Here is a 16,936-nt window from a genome sequence, read left to right on the forward strand (position 1 = left end):
TGGCCTTTTGGAAGTCCCTCCGTGTTATCTCCAGATCCCGGCTGTTGCAGACAGTGGAGGCCACCGATGGTAGCTGGGCAGTCTTGGTTGGAGGGTCACAGGGCCAACTTTGACTTTTCTGTAGATATCAAAAATGGTTGGTTAATGAAATGAGTATTAATTACTATTATCACCTCTCTGGAGGTGGGATCCATGTTGGTATACTTTCCTATGGCTTCAGTGAGCCTTTCTCTGAACACGGATGGGCTTTCCTCTTTTCCTTGTACCAGCTTTGCTAGTTTAGAGAAGTTAGCAGGTTTTACCTGTGTGGTCTTCATCCCACCAATTAAACAGATCAACATATGATTGCAGAGCCATCCCTCTGGCCCTGCTGATAGTTCCATCTGGGGTCTACCTGGGGAACAGCCTGATTGCCCGGGCGAAGTCCTCCATTTACTGAATGGAGCTGATCCCCATACACTTGACTTGGTGGCTCACATTCTTTCATCTAACAAAACAGCATTGTGAAAGTAAAACCCACACATCTTTCCAAGTAAGGTCAAAGACAACTGCTAGGTGTTGAAATTCTTCTATAAGCCTCCTAGGGTTGACTGAAAAGCTTCCAAGTTTTTCTTTGCATATTTTCAAATCTCTCATGGAAAATGGGACATGGACTCACAGGCTTTCCTTCAGGTCCTGACACTTGCTGCAAGAGGCATATTGGAGGTGGGTTAGGGGGTGGGTGAGGCATAAGGGGGGTAAAGGAGAGATGGGAATTGTATTTAGATGAGGCCTCCTGGGATCCACCTGGGGCTGAGGCTACAGCTATAGCTCCCTCTTTTGCCCGACTTCCCTTCCTGAAGAGGAGAGAAGCCAGAGGTGGGGGTTGGGGCTCAACTCACTCAGAGCAGTCAAGGGTCCCTGTGTTTTGGCTGACACTCTCTTCTGCCTCTTAATTTGGCACCCTTCCACACAAGATTCGTAATATTGGAGATTGTCCCTAAGTATATAAAGCCTGCAAATAAGGGACCTCTGACCATTTCCCTTCCTCTCTACAAAGGTAGAGATTGTATTGTAGGATTGTACTGTAACTTAGACTCCTATTTCCAGGACAGGATTCACCACCTGACAGTTGATATTGGGGCCAGGCTGTGTTGCAAAATATACTAGGTATTTTTATTTTTTTTCTGAAGGTTGTTTTAAATCCAAGGATCTCCCAAGTTTTAGACATACCAAGAGGGAATTTGTGGGAACTGATGCTCCTTGTCCCATGGTTGTCTATGGGAATAGAAGAGGGAAGGCTACCTGCCAGGAAGGGCATCCCCATTCCCACTGGGTCATGCAGCAATGATGTTTATGAAGGTATCCCAGTCAAGAATGTCCAGAAAGTAATCTCATCTGGCGATGTTGAGGTGCTCTCTCATGCCTGGATCCCCCCTTGGGCTCCAAAATTTCCCTCTAGGGTCCCTCGACAGACCTCGAAGGCTAAAAGTCACACTGTCTCAATATGGCTTGCTTAGTTAGGCCATTGCCTATGCAGGTGCATGCCACTCCATTGACTTGCTCCCCTTTCTCCAGGCCAGGACTCCTCTTGGTTAGGGATGCCACTTTTTAGCCTTCCCTTCCAAGTCTCCTGGTTCAAATAGCTTCCCAGTCTTCCCTAGACTGCCCTCCCTGGTGACCAAAGCAAGAGAGCTGCCTATTGGCTTAGCCTCAGAGGATTTTGCAGTCCTTCTCAGGGATGCTTCAGGGAATTCAAGAAGAGATTTAAAACCATCCATATTCCACTTGTTGAGAAAGGGTACAGGCAGAGCACCCTGAAACCCACTGCAGAGCAGGCCCATAGATGTTTGAAGAGAACACCCATGAATTGATAAGTCTCAAGTAAAAGTTTCATATTTGTTGGAATGATACAAAACAAAGGACAGGAAGGGGAGGGGTCAGGTGTCCAGACCTGACCCAGAGATGGACATTGTCTGGGAGGGGGCCAGAGTCCACACCTGGGGAAGAAGGAATGGGAAGAGATTGTGGTGGGGGGTTGCAGTAGCCAAACATACAAGCTCTGTCATCCTGCCTTACTGGGTGCCGCAGGAGCTCGGTGAAATGTTTCAGGCTGCCCCAGGTGGGCGGGTGGGCAGTGGTGGCAGTGAAATTAGGGCCCCCAAGTCCAGTGAATAAAGGAGGTCTTTGGAAGGAATAAACAGGTGATAAGAGTAAGAAAACAGAAGGAATATCTCCTCTGGGCTGGCTCCAGAAGGAGAGAATATCTTGTATCTTGGAGTTCCGCAAGTGTGAAAAGTGGTAGACAAAGTCAGCTTCCAGAACCATAGAAGTGGAACGTTCATCACCCAACATCTTACCTTATTCACAGGGTCCCCAGGAGCTGGAGGTCTGCCCTTATTGAGCATATGGCCCCTTCCTGCTTTTAGATCCCATTCAATAGAGGCCATGCCCACCCCACGTCCCCCCTATGCCACAGAGGAGGCATGACCGTGGGTGTCTCAAGCCCCAGGAGCATTTTACCCACCTCCTCAGCCTTCAAACCAATGTTCTCCCATAAAGAAATGGCAGCCCATTGATCAAGACAGGTGGCCCAGGAGGCCTGTTATTCCTAAGGGCTTCCAAAAACTTCCTCAAAGTTTTCCTTCAGTGGAATGCAGACTGCACTTTAGCCCCCAGTGAATTATAGGCTCCCAGAAACAGTGACACAAGTGATGGGCCAGTTTTCTTGTCATTCAACATGTGGCAAGATTGGCCCACTGGGGCCTCTTCTGAGCCCTAGTGCCATAACAAAGGACAAGGGCCCTGGTGGTCTATAATCACACCTGCACTACCTGACATACCTCTTCTGACTAGCCCTGCGACAGAAGGTAAACACGGAGCCCCAACAGACACAAGCATTCCGCAAGTGTGGTCCCAGGTTTCAGCACCAAATGTCAGGGCTGATTGATTTTTTTTTTTTTTTTTTTTTTGGAGTGTTGTCCTGGTTCTTTGGCTCTTTGCTTGGAAAAATTGCAGGGCCCGTGCAGCAGGGCGATGGCAGACACAGCACTCACACAGCAGCTTCTATTGCAGGCGTTAGGTGCACACAGTGAAAGGACAGTTCCTGAGGGGAAACTGGTCTCTCTGTGAGCAGGGAAGACGCTGAGGTTTTACCATACTTCTACTTTTGTCTACACCTTACAATATTCTAAACGGCAGGCGGAATAGTCACATTTCTACGAAAATGGTAAAGCTCTTAAAGCCAGGGCCCTTCCCAATTTTATTCTTATAGGGTAACTTCCAGGGGTTGCCATGGCATTTGTAAACTGTCATGGAACTGGTGGGTGTGACTTTTACTATGGTAGTGCATGATAATGGAGAAAAGTTTACCTAAGACATGAGCTCTTAGTTTCTACACATGTTCCTGGCCAGGAAAAGTCCCTAACCTCATGTTCCTGCTTTTGTAATTGGTTCTAAATGCTCATTGGTCTCCTAATTTTTGCCCACCTCCTCTTTTCCTGTGGGTTAACACTGCCAACACTCACCTGTCCCTAATAGAAAGTCGATGGCAAGAGAATCGGGACTGCAAAAGACTTAGGATTATGCAGATGGAAGCTATCAGACCATAGGTGTATCTGCCAGCGTAACAGGGAGACTGGGTCAGATATACCCAGTCTGAAGAATCTCACGTTGAATGGAAGTGGCTAAGCTCATTCGTGTTGGCTTGGGGCCACCCCAGGAAGAACATGAGCTAACAGCTGGAACCCTTAGGTAGGTAACCATACTCCTCACAGCCGGCCAGCAAGTTCTTCTATGAATTGGGAAGTATGTGGCGTGTCCACCAGTGACAGGAAGCCAGTCTCAAACCTCCAACTGCTGCTGATCTATAAGGACCATCATTAGCAGTAGTTGTTTATCTCCTACCATCAATCCTGGAGCCCCTCACACCTAGCCAGTGCTTCCACTGGTCTGAGGTGCTTATTTGGATGACCATGACTTTCATCCCTTAAGGTGCTGAGCCCTGGTGCCCTTGCTTTTATCAGGCAACATTTGCTGTAACTGCCTACGTACTCCTAGCCCTGTGCAGAGAAACACCAAGGAGTGCCTCAGTGAGTCACCTGAGGTCCGTGTTCTACCCTTTCCCTTCAACGTAGCAGGGACTCTTGCTGGTCTCCCAGCCAAAGGAGCTCAAAATGATTTGGCAGCACTGTGTGGGGCCCAAGGGGGAAGTGTCTAAAACTACCATGTTTGGGTCTATTAGAAACAAACTTGTGGGGATGGAAGGCACACATCTCCCAGTTGGGCACTGGAGGTGATGAGGGAGAAGCTGCTGCTGCTTGGCTCCCAGACCCATATTCTAGACGTTGGGGAAACAGCACTATGGGACGCCTGTTAGTTTGAAATAGGCACTGCAGCTTGAATGTGATGTTAGTTCCTTTGCTGGCAAACTGTCTTTTGAAACTGCTGGTGCACCTACGCGGGCTGTGGAAGAGGGTGTCACAGTCTGGCTCCTTGCCCCACCTTGGGCCAGGCTGAGTCTCTGGCTGTTTGCCTTGTGGGGGTGCCTTTAACTCTCTGGGAAGGAGATGCTGAGTCAAGATTATAAAAGAATTGGTGTATAAAATATTAGATTAAAACCTGTGAAAAAGGGGAAGGAAACAGGATTGGAATATTGGACAGAAGCCGGACTGGGATGCCAAGCCTGGCAAAGCCCAGTTGAGCCTGGTGGAGCATTGCAGAGTGCAATAAATGTCTGCAAAACACAAAACAAGGTATTCCTGTAGTTACAGCCATAGGCCCTTAGCTGTCACTTAAAGTCAGCACAAAAGACTGAGTTAATTATGAAGTGTCCACGTGAGGTTCACATTGAAGTTTTTCTTTTAAGCATCAGTTATGGTTTAGGTTGACACATAATATGAAAGAACTGTCAAATTCTGTAATGTGCTTTAGACTTAGCAGGTAAATGAAACCAATCATGGAGTGTGGGAAAAGACACGCACAGTAAGACAAGGGTGTCTCCTAGGGAATGCTGTGGAGGTTTCTTGATTTTCCTCAAAATAGTTTTTGTTATAAGTTGAATAACATCTCTGGTTGCCAATGTATCTACCTGTTCTAGGAAACCCGGGGGGCTCAAAACCTATTCCTGCACTCCTCAAGGAACAAAGGTTTCGTTTACTTTCAGGTATATGAAAAGTCAAGGATCTTTAGAGGATAGAAATCCTTGCTCATTAGATTTTCTGGTCAGTGTGTTTGGGAGTAACACCTGGAAGGAAATGAAAAGCAAAAATAGGTAGAGGAAGAATTTGCACTACTGTATTTGGAAAAGAAGCTTAAATCAGCCAAGGTAGCCCTCCAGAACTAATCTGAATTGTACTACCTGGGTGGGGCTCGGTACTCTTCAGACTCTTAGTTGGATGTGGTTTTCCCAGGGAAGGAACACAATCTTGGCTGAAGCATTTCCCATTGGGATGAGGGCCGTCCTTCAGAGAGGAATGGGTGTCTCAGAGCTTCTGGCCCAGGATCACCAGAGTATGGTGCAGCATCTGTCTCGGGAAGGAGATTTATCATGTGTCCTTCTCAGAACACGCAGAACTTACCTGAGACCCCTCATTCTGAGGATCTGTTCTCATCTGGTGGTTTCCTTTGCATCCCTGCAGGGCTTACCACTTCAGTTTAGGACCACAGATCCCCACCAAGAGAAGCCCAGGGGATGAGCTGCAGGCTTGGAAATAAGGCTCTGGGGTGACCCTGGGCTCGGTTATGCCATCCTCGAGAGATTGACAGAAGCAGCTGGCAGCAATGGAGCTGGTTATACTACAGGGATGTGTTACAAGGGGCTTCCTTGAGTGATATTTTTTGGGGGACCTCTGTCATGTTTCCACAGATACACAAATCCTTTTTGCTAGTATCCTGCTCTCATTTGGGGGCTCTCTGTAGCTATGTGAGGCCCTCCCTCATTGCCATGTCCTAAGTGACCACATCAGATGAACTGGGCAGTGACTCAATGCGTCAGCGCAACTCGGGGACACACCGTGCTCCCTCTGAGCCTTGCTGCTTCCTTGGGGACTATCCCACGCACAGTACCTCATGGTCATCCATTTGGGGAAAGGTTCTTTCTCTACCTCATGTGTTCCAGAAGAATGGCCCAGAACTGCCATCTTGTCTTTAAAATTATCTTGGAAAACAGTTTCAAGAATGCTTATCTACCTTTGAGTCTGGTGATCTAGGAGATGGCTGATGTAACTGAAAATCAGAGCATGACTTTACCCCCAAATCAAGACTGGAAAAATCCATGTGTGCCTTGAACAAAGCTCAATGGCCTTAACCTGAACATCAAAGTATGAGAATAAACCACATAGGCCCATCTGTAATCATGCAGTCCTTCTGTTAGACATATGACATAGCCTATTTGTCACTGTCCATGCAAAGACTGGGACTTTCTTGGTATCAGTGTCCAACCAAGACTTCTAGAGTTACTTGCAGGATGTATATGTACATGCTGTGTTCTGGATGGAAGGAGTATGCCTGTGCAGCTGGTAGAATTGCAAATAATTGCCTCAGTTACCCCTGTGTGGTGCAAACAACAAACAAAAATAAAACCAACTGTGGGGCAGAGTGCAAATCACTCCTGTGGAGGACAGCTGTGGTAGGTCTTTCCTAAGAACATTAGTGGGTGTTTTGCAATAGTTCTTCCCAAGGGAAGACAGTGTAGATGCTGACAAACCTTTCATAGAATGGAATTTGGATGGCTTTGGTCAGAGGCCAGGAGACCTCCCCCAGGGAAAAGGCTTCCTAAACTTAGTTCTTAAGCCTTTTGATTTACGGTCTCACTTTCTTTCCTTTCTCATTTTGGGAAATATTTTTTCACCTGTTATGTCCTAAGATTTGTACCATGAAGTCCTGTACTCGTGTTGTGCAGCATGGTGTGGGTTTGAATCTGAATGACCTTTGAGATGTGGTGTGTTGTCTGGTCACATGCAGCTTGTCTGGGCAGATGCCTAGAAACGCCGCCATTTTGAGTCCTGGGAAGGCGAGTCCCTGCAGGTGGTGAGTGGTTGCTCCTCCTCCGTGACCACTGCATTGCCGAGAGTCACCAGGGTTTCTTTCCTTCTACTTTTCATCACGTCTTCAAGCAACTCACTATACACTTTAGTTCTACTTGCTGACGTAACACTTTTTCCACTAAGATTTTGAACCATGTGGTAGGAACCTCTTTAAAAGCATATCTATTCACATCATATATGGTTTATAGTTGATAGACATTTATATTCATTAAATTAACACTAATACAACTTTAAGATTTTTAGTCATAATGTGTACACGAACACCTAACAAGTACGTATATTCAATGCACTCACTGAAAGAAGCTTGCTATGAGGCTTTGGGTTTAATGGTGGTAAAGTTCTACGTTTCATTGCATAGCTTAGTTTGGCAAACACAAATCCACTGCCTGGATATTTGATTATCCTATGGATATTGATAGACAGAAAATCTCAATTCCTGATCATTGTCTTAGAAAGGACAGTTGTATGAAACTTTCTAACTTCTAACACTGGTCAGTATTAGTGTAGGCATTCAAAACTCCAGATACCTTCGACCACTCAGATGTTTTTTCTTATGGCATGAGGTAGAAACCCCTAATGCCAGATTCATATTTATCCTTGAAGTCTTTGCTAATATAGGAAAGCTCGAATGGTGAAGAGCACCGTGTTGGACAACGGCTAGAGCCCTGCCTGCAGAGACCTACTAGCCATGGGTTGGCCAAGTGTCCTGAAATGTCACAGATAGCACAGGGGCTAGAATAGAGTGAGGTGGGCATGGCTGGGTGAGGGGTCCCAACCCTGGATTGCTGACAGATCTGGAGTGACAGAGGATGGGCTGAGAGGTCCACTCATGGTAGAGCTAGAGAAGGGGAAGAAGATGGCCCTCAGCTGGCCCCTGGTCTGTCAGTAATTGGTCAGGCTGTGAGTAACAAAGTCATGGGATAGATATCCCATGACCAAAATGAGTCTTGTCAACTTCATGGAAAATTGTTCCAATGAAGTATGAATGTTAAGCACAGCCCAGGAGAAGGCTTTTTTCTTGTTCATAGAATGTTTTATAGGGGGGCCATCATAATTAAAGGACTTAGAACAAAAATTGTCAATTCTTTATACTTTACAGCCATCTTTTCCTATGACTTAAATGTAAGGATGCTCACTAAGTGCCCTTCTCAGGGAGGAGGCCAAGGCCTCCCATTGGATAGTGACTAGGTAGCTGTTTATCCCCAAAGAATAAGAATCTAGATAAGGGACATAGATTGGAAGACACATAGCTCTGTCAACCTTGAGAGATTGTGGCAGTACAGCATGAGACCTGCGGCTGGAAGTCATCACTACCGCTGTTGATTGCAGTATCTGTTACTGAGGACAAGGGTGTACTTCTGGGCTTATATTAATGCCCCCCAAGTATTATACACTTCTGTTCTCTTCAGTTTCATTGTTTTCCTTCATGTCCTATCTCTTCACACAGGAAGTTGTTTCAAATTTCTTCATAAAAATGAAGAACTGGTCCAATAATCTCTCACTGCACTTGAGGTCCTTCAAGGACTAAGATCCTCATGTCTAACCTCTGCTCAGTGGCTGAAATAGAGCTAGAACACAACTGTTTTGAGCTGTAGAGCAAATCATAAGATGGTGTGGTATACTTGGAGGCGATGCCTACCACCAGGTAGGTGTGTCCCCAAAGTCCTTTTGCTGGCAGAAGTGAGTGTAATGGAACCTCTGGGCTTCAGAGTGTCTGCTGGGGGTATCAGGGCATCCAGCACAGCAGTGCCTGGGTACCTCTTTACATTCTCCTCTGCCTCCTATGAGATCTCTAGACAACTTCATTCCATGTCAATGTCTTCCTCAACTTCTTCCTAAACCACCATGACCTTGAATGGTCCACTCTGTTATCTGTCAAATACAAATTTAAGTTCTTCACTCTTCCACTTAAGAAAATCCTCAAACTGTTCACCAGTTTCCCAGCTGTCCTGAGGCTTAAAGACAACCCTTGGCATGAAGAATCCGATATGAGGTTTTAGGAGACAATGACATACTAGTGCAAATAATTCAGAGTGGCACCCTTATGTCTGAATGTCTGGCCTTGGAGAGCTGGGACTACATGTAACCAGAGGTCTTTCATACACCACTGCAGTTGTGAGTCACATGATACTGTGTATTCACAACAGGACTTGCATTGTGAAAGCTGACTGACACCCTGGTGAATGTGAAGGGTGTAGCCGTACCCCAGTCTCTGCACTGAGTAGACCTCTGACTGTTTGTTTCCTGAAGTGTGAATCAAGATTTTATTTCCTTCACTTACACAGACATTCACACTGCTAGAAAAAGACTGGGTACTTATTGCAGTGGTTGCGTGATTCATACTGATTTGTGTGCAGGGCAGACTTAAGATAGAAGAAGGCTTCTCCCCAACTCATGACTAAGATGAAGTGTATCCTGTGGGGAGGCATCTAGACCTTCCTTTGAACTGAAATACTACTCACCCTGGTCATGAAGCATTGGATCCAGGGTCTGAGTCCAGCACCCAACACATTAGCTGGAAAGTTATGGACAGGTTGGTCCCCAGTCATAGCTTAAAAGATGTCACTATGTGGCCACTGTATAGTCAGTGTCCTCAGTGGGAAATGGGGTAATGCCAAACTCTCACCATTACCTTAATGCCTATATACAGAGCCTTGTTGGCATAAGTGCATGGCAGTCTTAGAAAACTTTGAAACCAGGTGGAAATTGGCTCACTTCTTAGCTTTAGACAACAAGCTTCTGCAGCCATGGTTAGGCTTTATCTGTGTGCTTCTTCAGCCTGAAGAATCTTAACTAAAGAATTTATCTGCACCTTTAGAATCTTCCAAAGGCTTTGAGTTACATATTTGGTGTCAAAGCTGCCAACTAGGTTAGGAATTATCAACTTTGCTCCTTTTCCTGTATGATTTCTGCATTCTGGGAGGATGTCCTGTGCATTATAGGCTGTTTAGCAGTATTTATTCTGTTGCACGCCCATAGCAAACTCTACCCTCCAGTTGTGAAAAAAGAGTGTCTTAACATTGCAATGTCTTTCCTGGGGAGCAAAGTCTCCCATTTAAAAATGTAAGCTAAGTTCCTCAAGGAATACCCAAGCATGTCTTGTAGCTGTTCTCCCCTGGGGCCTTCATGAGTAGAGTGCTGAAATGTTGTGCATTTTTTCCATTATCTTAGAAGGGTAGGAGAATGGAACATTTTAGAGAAGGCAGGACAATGTCTCCACAGAAGCTAACTGTCTCTGTCCTTGGAATGACTTCCTCAGTTTAGCTCCTAGGGCCTGGGGTTTTTTACTACTTGTTCTTCCTCTTCTCACTTTGAAGAATCATTTTCACCACTGATTCTTATGGTGGAACTTGTAGTAGCTCAATAACCTCATGTCTTCGTTATGCATATCTCATTGTGGCCATTTTACTGCTCATGGGTCAGAATCTGAATGACTGTTCCCATAGTCCATCTATTTTATAATTTTTAAAAATTAATGTCAATATTATGGGGATACAAATGTTTTTGGTTACAAAGATTGCTTTTGTAATGCTTGAGTCAGGGTTATAGTGTGCCCATCACCCATATAGTGTTCTTTGTACCCATTAGGTAGGGTTTTGCCCATTCCCTCCTCTCCTCTCCCCTGATTGACTTCCATTGAGTTACATGCTTCCCTCTATGCACATGTGTGCTCATTGGGTAGTTCTAATTTAAAATTGAGTACATGTCTTCATGTCTTTTGCCTGCTATTTATTTGCTGATTTGCTTGAGTTCTTTATAGATCCTAAATCTATAGGATATTAGACCTTTATTAGATGTACAGCTTGCAAATATTTTCTCCCATTCTGTAGGTTGTCTATTTCCATACAGCCATCTATATGCCTCTTTTCCAGGCTTCCTCACATCTTCTGGTTTTCCAGGGTCTGACCAGCCAGCCAATGCACCTGCTAATGCACGTGACTGAGTATTCTTAGACCCCTTCTCCCTCATAAGAGATGATCAAGTCTACTGCCTAATGGGAAGATTTTTAGCTCAATAGTCTCAAGTTTACCTGCAAAGAACCATAGTGTTAATAGCAGTTTATGTTCAGTTAGCTCTTATGTATTGAGCCAATCCATCTATAAATCAAGACTAACTTTCTTTTGTTAACTTGTCGCAGAGATCTCTCCCTGAGGCTATAGGTATAAGCTGAGGTTTGTAGGTGCTACAGAGGTTGGGGATGATGGGAGTATGAGCCCCACTTAAATGTGGCCTTAAACTCCTCAAATGTTTCCTTCACAATATTGTACCTGCTGGGAGACTTTATTGGTTTCATGGTACCTAGCTTTTATATAGAAAATTCCAAACAGTTACCTGATGTTTCATGGCCAGGAGCCCAGTTTCTAAGGCCTAGTAACATGATTGGCACTAACTTCCCAATTAACTAGCCTTCTACTGGTAAAGAGGAGGACTCAGCTGGAATCTTAGGCATCTGCAGTTATACATTTGCTATCAAGTCCTGCAGAGACCCCCATAACATCCTCTCCCACCATGGCTCTAACACCATGAGAGGCAAGTCAGCAGGTAGTGAGGCCAAGACAAGCTGAAGAACCCTCATCTGTTGAGTCTCCAACACTTTTGTAGCCTTTTGAAGCTCACAAATGGTTTGAAGCAGTATTCCCAAGTGTGACATATGCTGTCTCTAAAATCCAAAAATGCCTACCTATTTTGGAAGTATACTTTTCATGGTAGGAGGTAAAAAGATGTAATCATTTAATTTGGAAGTGATGTCCCTGCATCTCCTAGGCACTTTAAGAACATTACTGATGTAAGTAGGTCCCTGGGTCTCTGTAGATTTTTCCCTCACTCTGGCATACAGGTGTTTTCCAGAGCACTTGTTACTTCCTCACCAGTTCTGACCTGTGTGATGCCAACGAAGTGGCCCAGGAATATCTTGTATAAAATGTAAATATAATCAAGATTCCTGCATATCATATTGGGGCAGAGATCAGGAGAGTTAACATAACCTGAGGACAAGACTGAATGTGTACTGCTGGCCTTCCCATGAAAAAGCAGATGCTGGACCCTAATTGAGGAAGATCGAAAGAATGTATTCTCTAGAGTGGTAACTATGTACTAAAAGCCAGAAGTGGTGGTAATTTATTAGCAAAGATGTTGACAAATCCACAAGCGGGCTTCATTGTTGCTCACCACACAGAAAGCCAATTACTGAGACAATGAGGATTGTCAAGGAGGAAGGGATTTATTTCAGTGGGACATGTCAACTGGGAGAAGGGAGGTATGAACCACCTCAAATCTGTCTCCATGATCACGAGTCAAGGTTTTTTCTGGAAATGAAATGAATAATGCATGAGGGGAATAAGCGTCACTGTGTGTTAGGGGTGGAGTGCTGAGCACGCGAGTGCAGTGAGAAATCATGCTAATGCATACGTCCCATGACCAAAAAATCATGGCTATGTCCCTCCCCGGGGGGGGGGTATTTTAGTATTCTAATGAGCTAGGGTTTAATGTTGCTGATTCTTTTAGCCTTGTGAATAGGCTCAGTGGGTCCTTGGGCACAATCTGTGGTGAAGTATCACTTATCTTTGAACAAACAGGTGGTGTAAGGCTTTGCAGTTATCTTGTGACTGCAAGGAGACTTTGCCATTTCTGGGAAAGAAACTCAAAATGGAATACCTCACTCAACAGAAAGTTACAAAGTTCCAGTCAGCAAATCTTACTGGCCTGAGAACTTGAAACATCAGAGAACTACAAAAACTATAAAATGTTTTCTTATGGAGCCAGTTACAAAGATTTCATGTATTACATGACAGCTGTGATGGCTTAAATATGATAGTTCACTGTCATCTGGCAGGTGACTCCAAATGGTAACTTAATTATGAGAATGTGATCAAATGCAGGGTGATTGCTCTTCTGTACTTGCCAAGTGAAGAACAGACCCACAACAGAAGGTCTCTGTTACTGATTTGTCTACTTGAACTAGTAGTTCAAAGTGAGGTTTTCCCTGCTGGGAAGCCTTCCTGGCCCTAAGTCCTATTCACTGGAATAGAACAGTTATGCTTTGGAGGGGACACTCTAGAACCATTCTACCTTTCTCTAAAATATGAACCCTTGGAGCAGCAGTTCTACCAATACTTTTGGGGCAGGAATTTCTTATTGGCACAGATACATCCTTTATCTAGAAATCTAGGTTTCTCTAGGAGAACTGGAGTCCTATCCCAGGATCTTGCCAGAGAAAGGTAGACAGGAGTAACCCACGGTTTCCTTAACCATTGCTCCAGGCATGGGAGGTCGCAGCTGCAGCCACAGGCAAGTTAGCAACTGCTGCTTGACTCTCGTGGGATCCGTTGCCTCCTGAATGTGCCATGTCCTTCCACCTTCGCAACTTGTGAGGATCTTCTTCCCAAAGAGGATTCTGCTGCCAGTATGCACAATTTTACAACCAGAGATTTAAAAACTGAAGCAACTTTTGTGGGCAAGGGGAGAGTAGAGCCAGGGAACAAGAGCCCCAAAGCCTAGGTTCAGTGAACCTCCTCCACTCCAGGTACCCAAACCTATTTCTCAGTGTCTGAAATACATTCAGCTTCAGGTAGAAAAAGACTCACTGGATGTCTCCTTAGTTTACCTGATCTTTAATGTTGCCTGATATTTGAATCACCTCTATGATCTGCATGAATCATGATTTTATCACAGAGGATCTCGCTGCCTACCAAGTACGGTCACCTATTTTCACATTCCCAGAAGCTGTGCCTGACTCCAATCTTCAACTCTTGTTTAAATTTCTGTACTTGACATAAAGATGATTGCCACTGGAGTCATTGACTAAAGCTCTAGTCACATATTTGTCCCTCTAAGACTGTCTACAGCAGGTAGAATGGACAATCAAGTTTATAAAAGTTTACCTACAGGAGGGGAGGAGTCTGTGCTTGGGAGCTTCAGGATGTAGGAGGCATATTCTTCTGATCAACAGTACCATCACCTCTGTAGAGAGCAGACATTTTAGTGGGATTGTCTGAAAAGCCACTGTTTGCTATAAGGAGGTAGTCAGAGTTGATTCTGTTCCGGCATGATATGAATCACTCCAGACTATGGCATGCTTTGCTCAACTTCCCTGATCAGGTTCTTGTGTTGCATACTCTGACATTCTTAATCTGTGTAAATATGTGGAGGTATGGATGGTACCATTATCACCTGAGAGTCACATGTAATGCCATTGTCTTTAAAACGTGCCGTCTCCTTAGTTTACCTGATCTTTGATGTTGCCTGATATTTGAATGAAGGAGACTCTAATATAGCAAAAGTATTAACTTATAGAAGTGAGAATTTTTGTGGAAGGTTTGTGAATTGTTCTCTATTTAGGGGAAGATGTTACATTTCTGCTTGTTTCATATTTAACCCTAATAGAAGATCACAGGTAGGCTGGGCTGGAGGGGGAAAAGGAGACCTGTGGTATTTGAAACTACTGGTCAGTTTCCTGCCAACAGATGTGCTCTTGGGCTGTGAGTTGAGTGTGCTGCATTGTCTCAAACAGCACTGGGGCCAGGGTGAGGTGTAGGTGTGGTGGCGGAGACATCCTACCCAGGTCCTGGCTGGAATGATGAGGGCTGAGATGTTAAGGGCCACTCATGGGAATGGGCATGCCACAGGCTTTTGGTACAATTGGAGGGGAAAGAGGGCAGCCCTTGGCCAACCTGTCTGTAATGAGTGCAAGGCTGAGTAACAAAAGAATCACTAGATAAATGTTCCATGACCAAAATGAATGTTGCCAACTTTATGATCAATTTGTTCTGATAAGGTTTGAATATCAAGTGCAGCACACTAAGAAGAGTCTTCTGGTCATAGAATGACTTAAACAGAATCATGAAAACCTTAAATCCTTTAGTTCTTAGTTCTGTTTTTTGAGTACCTTTGGCCATGGTTTAAACCTGGCAGGATCCTTATGTTTGCACCTTTTTTAGTCAGAAGGCCTAGACTTCCCACTTACTGGATGGCATGCAGTTAGATACTTATCCCCAAAGAACAAGAAATATAGATAAGGGATGTAGGCTGTGGGGAACGTGTGGCTTTGTCACCCTTGTTTGAGTTTCCTTATATTCCTTTATGTCCTGTCCCTTAAAATAGAAAGTTATACAAATTCCTCCATTAAAAAATAAACTGGTGTGGCCAGGCATGGTGGCTCACGCCTGTAATCCTAGCACTCTGGGAGGCTGAGGCGGGCGGATTGCTCGAAGTCAGGAGTTCAAAACCAGCCTGAGCAAGAGCAAGACCCCGTCTCTACTATAAATAGAAAGAAATTAATTGGCCAACTAATATACATAGAAAAAATCAGCCAGGCATGGTGGTGCATGCCTGTAGTCCCAGCTACTCGGGAGGCTGAGGCAGTAGGATCGCTTGAGCGATCCTACTGCCTAGGAGTTTGAGGTTGCTGTGAGCTAGGCTGATGCCACGGCACTCACTCTAGCCTGGGTAACAGAGTGAGACTCTGTCTCAAAGAAAAAAAAAACAAAACAAAACTGGTGCTATAACATCACACCACACTTGAGGTCCTTCAGGGACTAAGATTCTCATAGTACCTTTGCTAAGTGACTGAAATATAAAACCCTAGCCATGTGGAGCTTCTGAGCAAATCATAAAATGCTGACAGTGTACTTGAAGGTATTTTCTATCATCAGGTAGCTGGGTCCCAGAAGTGATCCTTTATCGGCAGTGGAAGTGAGTGTGCTGGAACCTCTGGTCTCTGGAGTGTCTGCTGGAGCAAGTAGCAGGGCAGCGAGGACAACACTGCCTGGGGACCTCTTCATGTCTTCCTCTGCTCCTAGAAGGCCTCTAGATGGCTTCATTGCACGTCAATGTCTTCCTCAGCTCCTTCCTAGACCACCACGACCTTGGATTTTCCAGTCTAGACTGTCAGGATCTGTCATTCTAGTTTTTTACTCTCCTACTCATTGAGGTTTTCCAGTCACCATTCACAAGCTTCTTAGTGCTCTTGAAGTTCAAAGGCAGTCTTTAGCATGAGGAATCCAACACAAGGGTTTAGGGGATAATGACATATATAATTGTATGGGAATGTTTAGGGCTTGGAAAGCTGTGACAACTTTGTAGCTAGAGGTACATCATATTCCAGCTGAACCCAAACACATATTCTGTATATGCACCCCTGGTGTTGTCGCACATGATAAAATATAGTCATGATGGTTTTGTGTTGTGAAAGCTGATGCCCTGGTGAATGTGTGGAAGGTGGCCAACTCCATTCTGTGTGCTGACATGGACAGATACCTTTGACAGCTGATCTTTTGTTTGATGAAAAACATGACTCAAGGGACGTTTTCATTTGTGTGGACAGTCACTCTGCCAGAAAAGGTCTAGGTATTTTTTTTTTTATTTTAAAATCTTAAAGATCTGTTACTTCTTTTTTTCCTTTTTTACCTCTAGACGAGACAATAATAGGTACTTATTTCAATGGTTATATGGTTCATGTTGGCTTGTGTGTGCAGGGCTAAGATAGAGGAAGGCTTCTTGCCTATGTATGACTAAGATGAAATGTTTCCCTTAGGGGAGGCATATGGGCAGTGCTTTGAAGTGCAAAACATTCCTGAGCCTGGTAATATCATGAAAAATCCTGTTTCCTGCCACAAAGGTCATGATAACAGGACCCTTCTGTGTTATGGGGAGGATGCCCATTTGTGCAGAAAGTTTTTCTAGTGGTCATGCAGTTCCAAATTTTCTCTAGCCACTGAGCTTTATGTGACCCAATTATGATCTTTACTAGAAACTTCTCCTGTGTTAGACCTTTGGTTGTTGCCTAAGAGACTTCTTATATCAGTGACTTTAGGTGTATTCCAAGCACAACTGGAGATTTCTGAGTGACAGAGTTCAGAGTGGATGATAGTTCTGTATGTTTTGCCACTTTCAAGCATATTCCACAACTTAGG

This window comes from Microcebus murinus, chromosome 13, assembly GCF_040939455.1.
Source record: "Microcebus murinus isolate Inina chromosome 13, M.murinus_Inina_mat1.0, whole genome shotgun sequence".
NCBI classification, from domain to species: Eukaryota; Metazoa; Chordata; class Mammalia; order Primates; family Cheirogaleidae; genus Microcebus; species Microcebus murinus.